We start from the raw sequence: 7,951 nt of genomic DNA, 5'->3' as shown, positions 1-7,951 counted from the left end.
TCTACTTTATTCCACTCAGTTCTACACAGCATTCATTTTTTTTTCTGAGAACATGCTGTCTAGAAGGTACCACCACTTTTAGGTCCAGATGAATATGTGAGAGCTTGCTCAATCATTTCTTTTGATCTTAAAAATGCAGACCCATGAACCTTGTCAGTCTACATCAAACACCACTGTTACTGGCACTACCTACACACGAGTATTAGGAAAGTGAAAAGCATGTGCTTAACTTTCCCCCAAAAGCACACATGTGCTTTATCGTTGATACCTGCAGATGATACCATCTGTCTTAGTAACAAAGAACAAGTTGGGGAGGAAAGGATTTATTCAGCTTCCATGTCCACAACACTGTTCATCTTTGAAGGAAATCATGATGACAGGAACTCAAACAGGGGAAGATCCCAGAAGCAGATGCAGACACCACAGAGGGATGCTGCTTACAGGCTTGCTTCCCCTGGCTTGTTCATCCTGCTTTCTTATATACCCAGGGCCATTAGCCAAAGGAAGGAAACACCCATAATGGCTGGGACCCGACCTCCATTAATCACAAATTAAGAAAATGCCTTGTGGCCAGATCTTTCAGAGACATTCTCTCAATTGAGGCTCCCCCCTTTTGAATGTGTGGACCCAGTTGACAGAAGACCAACCAACACACATCCATCTTGGAGCAGTAGGGTGCTACAGGGTCACATGCATCTGGATTCTAACCTCACCTTGGATATCGCTCTCTTCTCTCCAAATCCAGCCTTTTCAGAAAGCCTTGGTAGCAAAACTTCTTTTTATTGTGATGCCACAGCAGTAAATTCCCGGTTGTATCAAGCCAGAAACACTTTCTGTACACCAGATTCTATTTCCTGGCAAGTTGCTCTCCTCTGACAGTACATCTATCACAAAACACCTGCCTTACTGTACCCATCACAGACTGATCTGGAAAGGAGATGATTCCAAGGGACTGGGATGGCTTTAAAATGCTAATGGACTTTCATGAGTCCTTTAGCATCTCTCTAATGCCTGCCAGATCCAGCTATCCCCAAAGCCAAGAAAGTGAATTACTACAGAGATAAGTTCCCAGACACCATCCTCAGGGTGAACACAAATGCAGTTCTGTTATTAAGCTGAGTGAGGGAGAGAACACATTCTGCTAATGATGCCTGATAAACGGCAACATTTCTAATTCGTGATGGCTCACATCTAATACTTAGAATTCTCCATTCTTATATGTCACATTCTGACCACACTGTGAGGTCACAGCCATGACCTTTCTTCCTGTGCACACACTTGGAGAAACTTACCAGAGATGAGAAACAACCAATTGTCTGCATTCTCTGTTATGTGGTTGAAGAAAGAATAGTGTTTTGAGAGTAGCTACTTTGAACTAGCTACTTGCTATTATTTTATGAGAATAGGGCTTATGGCCTACACCATCATCATGAGTGCCCCATCAGATGTCCCTGATGGAAATTGTTGACTCTTGAGACACAACACAGCTGTAGACAGCATGCCTTTGAGTAAGCATGCTCTCCTCATCTCTTTCTCATCTCTCTCTCTCTCTCTCTCTCTCTCTCTTTGCATACATATGTAATTTAGGATACTAATGGGATATTAACCCCTATTATCACACACATACACACACACACACACACACACACACACACACATACACAGAGAGAGACAGACAGACAGACAGACAGAGACAGAAGAGAGATAGAGAGTTAAGCTGTAAGCAAAGTTTATGGGTGAGAACATATCTAGTCTCGCCTGTATAAAGTAACTAGTTATGGATCTATCTATAAACTTGAAGGTTCCAAGAATCTGGTGGTGTAAATTTCAGTCCAAGTTAAACAACAGACAGAAAAAGACCTCAAATAGTATAAATTGAAGTTTGAAAGCAGAGGGCTTCTCATGGTTCAATCATACAATAAGAGGATGCAATTCAGCCTCCTTTGACTTTTTTATTCTGTACAGACCAGAAAATATTTGAGGACCTCTAGCCACTCTGGGGAATGTGGTCTACTTCACAGTGTACATGACTCAAGTGAGCAACTCATCTGGAAACACCATTATGGAAGCAGCAAGCAGCAGCACTTATCTGAGCATCTTGATTCCACAAGGTTTCATCAAGCCGACACAGAAAATTCACCATGACAGAAGGCTGCCTGGAGGAATGCATCAGGGAGAGCGGCTTAGAGGTTATCCTACTGCTGTAATAGGACATCATGACCAACACGGAGAGTGTCTTAGAGGTTATCCTATTGCTGTAATAGGACATCATGACCAAAATGGAGAGTGTTTTAGAGGCTATCCTATTGCTGTAATAGGACATCATGACCAAAATGGAGAGTGTCTTAGAGGCTATCCTATTGCTGTAACAGGACACCACGACCTAGGCAGCTTACAGAAGAATTAGTATTTGAGGTTTATAGTTTCAGATGTTTAGAGTACATGCCCATCATAGTGGGGAGCATGACAGCACACAGGCAGGCAGGCAGGCAGGCATGGCACTGAGGCAGTAGCCAAGGGATCACATCTCCATCCCTAATCAGGAGGCAAAGAGAGATAACTGGGAGTATTGTGGGACTTAGTGAAACAGCCCCTTCAACAAGACTACACATTCTAATCTTTTAGTTCCATCTGTGGGGCCAAGTATTCAAACATGTAAGCTCATGAAGGTGACTCATATTCAAGCCACCACAGATGCACAGTTCAGCACATACTCAAGGGCTCCTCTCCAATACCAGACTGAAGGCTTTGCTTTATGAGGATCTATGCCACACTCTGAAGGAAAGGTGGATGGCCCAGTGGACAAGCAAGTTACAATGTCACATACATGCAGACGGCACTTCAAGGGGACATCCTTCTGTTTTTCAAATTATTTTAAACTCTGACATTCATGCATGAATACAGTACATTTTTAACTTAACACCCCATTTTCCCCTTTGCACTTTTGATTATCTTGCTGTATCTCTTTTTCTTTCTCCCAAAGTCCCCTTCCCACTTTTGTTTTGTGTGACCCACTGAATTTAATTAGTATTAATAGCTCAAGTATGACTACGGTGTCATATTTATTGAATATTTATTGAAGAATTGCACAAATCAGTAGTGACACCACTTAAGAAAGCAACAATGGCTCCCCCAGCAATTATTAATTGCCAGTAGTCCCTCGGGGAGTGATAGAGACCCATGGGCTTCTTTCAAAGAGGCCATGATTCTTGTCTCTTTTCTAAAAATTCTAGGACTATCAGGTAAGAAGAATCCTTAGAGATAGCCAAGCTTTTATATCCAGATCTAGCCATCCTCCCCACAAATTGTGATTTGGCTGAGAGCTTCCTGAACTGTGGTTGGTCATCAGCATCTTCTTACATGTTCCAGGCTAGCATGGTACGTGGATCACTTTGAGACTCCAACTACATATTAAACATCTCCCACAATCCAGAGCATGCCAACCTCTATTATGGATTTTTCAAATAAATGTTTTATTCACTATTTATCATAAAATACTTTTGTTTCCAAAACGATCTATAGCTTGAGAAGCAGTCTTTCTTATAAGTCAAAAACACTAATTTTAAACAAGAAGGGGAAATTAACTCTTTTTATTTCTTTTATGCCAGAGGAGAAAACTTCAAGGCTTTCTTGACTTCAGTGAAGTCCTTAGGATTTGAACAAACTTAAATCCAACCTTTGTACAGAAGCAGGTGAAATGTGAGGAGATATGCAATTCGGCATACAATATTTCTTTTTTTCTTTTTCTAAAATGAATGAATAGCCCATGGGAACTTTTGACAAGTTAAAAGAGATGGGAACTTCTGAAGATATCGCTGTTTCCCAAGTAGTAATGTATGAAGTCTTTTCTACAAAGGAACAAAATGGAGCAATGTGTATAGAATCCAGAAATAAACACAGAATATCGTGGTTCCTAATGAACCCTTAGAAAGAACTTGAGAAAATTGTGAACTAGGCATTAGCAAATTTAGACATATATACTTTGTAGGCTAGATTGAAGAACCAGAAATAATACTCTTCTACCATTTGGGTAATGTGTCAATATTTAAGTCTCTGTTCCATGGTAGGTGGGTACCCTTTTATTTCAATATTTGCTTATTGTGTTCTCTCTGGTCTTACCATGTAACTCAGGTTTGAACTCATATCCTTCTCCCTCAGTTTCCCAGGAACCGTGATGACCAGTGTTTACCACCATGATTGACTCTGACTCATTTATTTCTTAATATACATTAAGAAAAATAAGAAAAATACATAAAATTAAGAAAGATAAGAATACACACACACACACGCATATATATATATGTATATATATATATATATACATATATATATATATATGCTAAAATTTACATTTAAAAGTTAAAGAAAAGGAGTCAGAGAAAAGACCAAAATGTGGCTGTAGTATGAGAATGCTACTACAAATCTCTCTTTATTAGTAATTTAGTTCCATTCATGTTGTTGTGGTAAAAGTATCCTGACAAAACTCAGCTTAGTAGGAGACAACGTTCATTTTAGCTTACAGATTCAGGTTATAGTTCATAACTATGATGAAGTCAAGGCAGGGAGTGAAAACAACGAATCATATCATATCCAGTCAGGAACAGATACAGATAAATGCATGAACAGCTAGCTAGCTGCCTCTAATCTTGTTCAGTACAAGCCTGAGCCAGGGGTTGGTGATGCCCACAGTGGGCTTGGTCTTCCCATATTAATTCAATCAATCAACCCAACACCTTAGAGACATGCTCACAGGCCAACCTCATCTAAGGAATTCCTCATTGAGCCTCTCTTCCCAGGTGATTCTAGGATGTTAAACTGACAATTTAACTGTAACCGTTAAGATGTTTTGTGGAGTGACTTCTACTCGAGAGATAGAATCAGGAGTCCACTCATCTAGAGGGAAAGCACATCACAGTTTACAATGTCCTTCTGATCCCAGGAAAAACTCTGCTCTTAGTCACAGGGTTCTGTATATAGTATTGCTGGTCTCAGCCCTTCAGCAGACAGGTTTTCCAGACAGACTCAGGAAAAAGAAAACAAGAGCAACAGGCCAATCTGATTAAGGTAATTCCTCAACAGAGTCTCTGTCTTCCAAGATGACTTCAAAGTTTGTGTGGTGGTTTGAATAGACTTGGACCACCATTAGGAGGTGGGGCCTTGTTGGAGGAAGTGTGTCACTGTAGGGATGGGCTTTGACACCCTCCTTGTAGCTGCTGGAAGAAAGCAGTCCTTTTCTGGCTGCCTTTCAATCAAGATACAGAACTCTCAGCTCCTTCTCCAGCACCATGCCTGCCTGGATGCTGCCATGCTTCCTGCCTTGGTGATAATGGACCGAACCGCTTTACCTGTTAGCCAGATCCAATTAAATATTGTCTTTTATAAGAGTTGCCTTGGTCATTGTGTCTCTTCACAGAAATGGAACCTTAACTAAGACAGCTTGTATCAACTTAATAAAAGGAGCAACAACAAAAATGAACCACCACCAAGCATGTGTTTTTAATAGGTTCTGCGAAAGAAAGAAAGAAAGAAAGACTGTCCAGTGATGAACAACATCCCACCATTGATTTCCTAAATGTCAATTCTCTCATTTTAAATCTACAAAGGCAGAATATGAAGGCAACACCCCTTAGCTATTCATATTACCTAAAACATATAAAGTGCCATAGACTCATCATATCCAAACGATCTATTTTTGATTATTTGCTTGCCATGCTTTGTGGATTAGATATTTTTAGGTTCTTATAATCGTACAAGTACCTTGATGAAGTAAATACTATCATTCTCTAATTTTACAGATGATCTGTTTTGCGCTGATTCTGAACTCCCATTGAATAGCTCCTTGTCAACAGTAAATAGCAATTTTAGAATTGGTTTCTGACAACAGCTACAATCAAACATGGAGGGAGAGTCGCTGACACCTGTGCACACGTGACAATCCTACCAATCTTTCCTCCCTTCCACAATTGTTCTCTGACTACATCTTTTCAAGGCTCTCTTTTGGGCAGTCAGTAAATAAACCCAAAAGAAATAGAAGAGGTAGGGGAAATATCTTATTTAGTAAAGAACTTGTTGCATAAGCATGAAGCACACACACACACACACACACACACACACACACACACACACAAACGAAATGGTGGTATAGATATACAACCTCAGTGTTTAGGAACTTGAGACAAGTGAACCCCTGGAGCTTAGTAGCCAATAAGCCTGGCCTAATTGGAAAACCCAGGTTCCAATAAGAGACCCTGTGATCAGTTCAGTTATGACTATGTGGTAATGCATATATTATCCATGTTGATTAGAACTTGGGTGAGAATTGCCTTGGATAAGTACAACTGGAAGGATCTTTTCAATGGGAGTTCTAAACCATAAGGGCACAGACTTGATGGTGCTAAGAGGCTTTAATGATGAATGCCTTCTTGAGTGGGCACTTTGGGCAGAGGGACCCAGGGCTGGGCAGTGAAGAGAGCCAAGTTATTTGCAAACAATGATCAGAGCCCTCAGTGAGATTAGCCTCCCTGGCTGGCTTTGGAACGTCAGCTATATTTGAAGGTTTGGAATGTTAGCTGTACTAGAAGTTTTCTTAAAGTTTCCCTGTCTTTTCTATCATTTGTAAGTTACCTGACTATTAAACCCTATGCAGAATCATTGTGGTACGTACCAGGAACTGAAAAAAACCATAGTAGGCTTCTCTTTGTTAGTCATTGTCAAGCAACAGGGACAAACCAGACATGAGAATCACTACTGACTAAGGCCCCACTGCATGATACGCTGGGCATCTGTTGAAATGCTCAACAGATTCTCACCTTAGGGATGCAGAACAGGTTTCCTTGGACTAAAACCTTTTGTCTGTTTAACTTAACAATTTATAAGACAAAACCCACATGGCCTGACTGCTCCCATACAACCTGAGTCCACCCCAGAAGCTCCCAGAGCTTTGGAGGTATTCACTTTCCCATCTTCACAAGCTCCCTTGCAGCATGGAATGTTTGATCCCCTTTAAGAGCATCCTGTACCTTGATGAGAGTCTCCTTGATAGAAGGTTTTGGAATTCCCCTAGATGGAATTCCTTCATAATAAGGACACAAAAACTGTTCAAAACGAAGCAGGAAGATGTACTGGAAAAGAGAGTAGCAATGGAACAGCAAAGCAGGAGAAAAGGGAGAGAGGGAGGAAGATGAAGAGAGAAAAAGAGAGGGGGAAAGGAAGGAAGAGGAAGAGGGAGGAAGAGGAAGAGGGAGGAAGAGGACAGAGATAAGAAAGCAAAGAATCAGCAAGGAGAGCAGAAGGGGATGGAGTGGAGGAGAAAGAGAAGAAAAGGAAGGAGGAGAGAGGAGGGAGAGGAGAAGTGGAAACATAAGGAGGGAGAGTGGGGGAGGAAGAGAAAGGAGTGGAGGATGAAGGGGGGAGGAAAGGGAAGGAGGAAAGAGGAGGGAGAGTAGGGGCAGAAAGAGGAGGGAGTGGGAGAGGTAAAGGAGAAACTAAAGGAGGAGGAAAGAGGGGAGAGAAAGGAGGGAGAGAGGAGGAAGAAAAGAGGAGGAGGAAATAGTGAAGGAGGGACAGTGGGGGAGGAAGAAGAGGGAGAGAAGGATGAAGAGATAAAAGGGAGGAGGAGAGAGGAAAATGGAGAGGAGAGAGGGGAGGAGGAAGGGGAAGGAAGATGAAGTTGAAGAGAAGGAAGAGGAAGAACAAGGGAGCTTTGGTGAACTTTGCTATAATTTCTAACATCTTGACTTGTAAGGGTTTCATTTTCTGGACAAAAAGAGGGAGATAAAGAAAACCTAAGATAAATTTTTAAAAACCAAAAAATGTCTTGGGGTTTTTACTGCTGTGAACAGACACCATGATCAAGGCAAGTCTTATAAAGGACATTTAATTAGGTTTGGCTTACAGGTTCAGAGGTCTAGTCTGTTACCATTAAGGTGGGAGCATGGCAGCATCCAGGCAG

General features: G+C 41.3%; 1 long non-coding RNA gene across 1 annotated transcript; it reads left to right on the top strand.

Annotated features, from left to right (window-relative positions):
* Positions 1 to 1,278: 1,278 nt before the first annotated feature.
* Positions 1,279 to 3,483, top strand: Gm40330. The gene is made up of 2 exons (XR_868525.1): positions 1,279 to 1,508; positions 1,966 to 3,483. It is a non-coding gene; the product is annotated as a predicted gene, 40330 (long non-coding RNA).
* Positions 3,484 to 7,951: the final 4,468 nt, after the last annotated feature.

This window comes from Mus musculus, chromosome 5 (assembly GCF_000001635.26).
Source record: "Mus musculus strain C57BL/6J chromosome 5, GRCm38.p6 C57BL/6J".
In the NCBI taxonomy this organism is placed as follows: domain Eukaryota; kingdom Metazoa; phylum Chordata; class Mammalia; order Rodentia; family Muridae; genus Mus; species Mus musculus.
The sequence above is the reverse complement of the archived record's forward strand: the minus strand, read 5'-3'. Positions and strand labels throughout refer to the sequence as shown.